Source organism: Cupressus sempervirens, chromosome 11 (assembly GCF_028749045.1).
Source record: "Cupressus sempervirens isolate cs-2001-9-10 chromosome 11, ASM2874904v1, whole genome shotgun sequence".
Classification (NCBI taxonomy): Eukaryota; Viridiplantae; Streptophyta; class Pinopsida; order Cupressales; family Cupressaceae; genus Cupressus; species Cupressus sempervirens.
This window is the reverse complement of record NC_143128.1, coordinates 74,987,967-74,991,387: the sequence shown is the minus strand read 5'-3', so window position 1 is coordinate 74,991,387 and position 3,421 is coordinate 74,987,967. Positions and strand designations below refer to the sequence as shown.

Here is a 3,421-nt window from a genome sequence, read left to right as displayed (position 1 = left end):
CAACCGTGGGCACGAGCTTGAAGTTTGACACCTTCCATTCAACACCACAAACTAACATATCAGAACCTTTTTTTGCCTTGCTACTATTTTTGGATGCTAGTTTTCTTAGTAGCTTGAGAAAATGTTTGCTTAAGTCACTTGATCGAACATAAAATAACACTTTGCAATAGTTCTCTAAAATTCATGGTGAAAAATGAATTTTCTTCCATGTCTTTTGTCAAAATTTTATTATTGATGCTCAGTACGGAGGTAGGTGAGTTATCATAATACTTGATAGGCTATCATACACTACTTTGTATTGATCACTCGGTGAAGTCTTTGTGACTATCTTCTATTGGCACTCAAAATTGCGTTCTCATTTTGAGCATCTATTTCAAATTCTGAGTCAAGTCATGCCCCATAAATGCCTATGTACCTAGCTGTACTTTTGAGCCCCTAGAGGTGTTTAATGCTTGTAAAACCTTCCATTCAGCCTATCCCCATGTTCCATGAAGTTAAATTTAGATTCTGAGCCATTCTGTGAAGTCCTATTTTGAGCTAGTGTCAATTCTGCATTTTTACCCAAATATCAAAAAGTGACAGAAGGCCATGTTTTCTAGGGAATATCTTGCACCTAGAAATGTTTCATGATTTTACACTTTGAGTGTATCTAGTGTCCATACTTGAGAACCTATGTTTCATATTTTGAGTCATTTTGAATCCGTTTGACTAGGTTTTGAATCCCTCAAAGTTGGTCATTTATTGTTTTCATGCATTTTCACTTTGCACCTAATTCTAGGAGGCCCTGTTTGACATGTTATAACTTTTGACTAGCTCATTAAAATGATAAAATTCCTATTGTGTTGCATTTTAGATGTTAGATACTTGTTATGTTTCAAGTTTGAGCTTATGAAGAATTTGATTGATTAGTTTTCAAACATGATTCCAAATGGAATTTGTATCTTTTTACTAGTGTCAGCATTTGCAGATTGATTGGTACCCTTGTTCATGATATTATATCTTGAGATCTGTGATAGGTCAAGTCAAATGGATTGTACCACTATGTTTTCCTCCAAAAATTCTTCAAATGTGCCGATTTTCAAGTCATGACAAATCCATTTGCACACTTTTCCAGGTCAATTCCATTTGCAAAAATCATTTTTCTGCCATTGTTTCAATTTGCTAAATCCAAGTAGCCCACTTTGACCACTTGCCATTTGTGCCCTATTCTTCTTCATGAACCCAAATCGTAGATTCATAATTTTCTCATGACAGTGAACCAATGCTCCAAGTTTTTTTTTCCCAAATGTCCATTTGCCTAGCTTTCAAGGCCAAATCTGAGCCTAGTTTATTGCTTTTTAATGTGTTTGCTTGTAGCAAATTCTAAAAGGTCAACCTTGATAGCAAATATCTTTTGACTTCAAATTCTTCATGAGACAAGATTCGATAGGGTGCAAGAGTGCGAAATAGAGAATCAGTGTGCTAGTTTTCAGAGCTCGGTTAGAGGTTTGGGTCAGTTTTTAAGGCCAACTAAAGGGCCTCCTGGCACAAAAGTGTTAGGTTGCAAAAAAGGATAAAATGAGTTTTAAATTTTGTTTCAATGATGGATTTTGTTTTCAATTAGTTCAAGATTCCAAATAGATTAATCTGAAGGATCAGTTGTCTGGAAATGAAATTTTTTTAGTCGGACCCACTTTAGGGCTCAACTAATCTCGTTAGAATGATAAAGCATTGTGGAATATTCAAAGGGAATAAAATGGATTATAATGAATTTATTTTATCAAAATGTTATTATTTAGAGGCATGGACAAAAGACTAAAGAGAAATTGGCAAGTTCTTTTGGATGAGTTGCACTATTTGTCATCAGATTTTGTGATCTTCTCTACTAGAGTATTAGGCACTGCTGAGATTTTGTTGCAATCCAAGAAGAGAGAAATAGTGTTTTCTCATGGGCATATGATTGATATTAAGTTCCAATTTAATAGAGTTAATTCACTTACTTGCCCTTTGAAAAATGATAATATTGAGAGGAAGCTCATTCCAGATATGAGCTGCATGAATCTAGAGCGACACGTTGTGGAAGACATGCATATGGTTTAGACCAAATGCCTTCTATGATCATAAATAAATTATTTCGCTGATATAATTGGATGTGGATTGTTCTTGATTCAAGAAAAGAAATAGATTCCTATGCTGAAAAAAAACAACAACTACAACATCTTGAACTTGTAAATGATTGTGAGCAGAAAAGTAAGGAAACTAATATTCGGGCAAAGGATATATTTAGTCAAGTATCAAAATGGGATGCTGACTTCTATATTAAAGTTAATGATGATGTACATGTTAATTTGGGTATTCTTGGGACAACTGTAGCATGACAACACTCAAAATTGCTTGTTTACATTGGCTATATGAAATCAAAACCTGTTCTTGCACAGAAAGGTGCCAAATATCGTGAACTTGAATACTAGAAATTTGGTGAGGAGGGAAATAAGTATTTTAGGCATGTGATTGGACAATTATATGTAATCTCCAAAGATTTGGCAACCTATATATCCATCAACCTTCCAATTCTCCACAAATATTCCAATGAAGATGTTTCCTTGGGATCATGGTTTATTGGATTGGATATCAAGCATATTAATAATCGAAACTTTTGCTGTGGCACTCTTCCATATTGTGAATGGAAGGCTCAAGCTAGAAATGCTTGTGTGGCATCTTTTGATTGGAGTTGTAGTGGCATTTCTAAATTAGTTGAAAGGATGAAAGATGTGCATCAATGTTGTGGTAAAGGGGATGGAGCAATCTGGAGTGCAGTTTTCTAACATATTCTAGATGTTTGGAGCAGCTCCCATGCATAGATTGAATATGCTAAGGAACAATGTCGCTAGTTAGAGCGTAGCATCAATGGAACCTGCAAAATGGAGACACCAAGTTTTAAAAGGGGAACCCATAGATGCAGGGATCCACATTTTAAGAAGAGGCAACATAATAAAAGCCATGCCAGACATGTAAAATCCGCATAAAAAAGAAGGTAGGAATGCAACATAATAGTCAGCATGAATGGAATGTAGCACATCTAGGGGCAGGGGAGCCCACATTAAGGAGAAGAATAGAGACCACACAAATGAAAAGCCATACCATGCAGCTAATGGAAAATGCCATTGTTTGGAGCAATCAACGCATGTTTAAAAAGAACCATGCATAGTATATATAAAAAGGCATAGCCTACAATTAGACAGAGCTCATGCTTTTCAAAGAGCAGAGCACCAAACAAAAAAAGCTTTCAGTCTTAAATAGAAAAAAGGAAGAGCAAGATATCCACAAAAATGGAGAACAATGTTGCCAGAATTAAAAGAAGAAGGAGTTCCACGCTAGTCTAAGCTAGCTAGTGTAAGGGAAGCTCCACACACACAATAAAAAAGGCACATAGTTGAATGAA

The 3,421-nt window shown here is 35.5% G+C and overlaps 1 pseudogene; it reads left to right on the top strand.

Moving 5' to 3' along the window:
- The first annotated feature begins 2,129 nt into the window (after positions 1 to 2,129).
- Positions 2,130 to 2,804, top strand: LOC149528306 (beta-1,6-galactosyltransferase GALT31A pseudogene; annotated as a pseudogene).
- Positions 2,805 to 3,421: the final 617 nt, after the last annotated feature.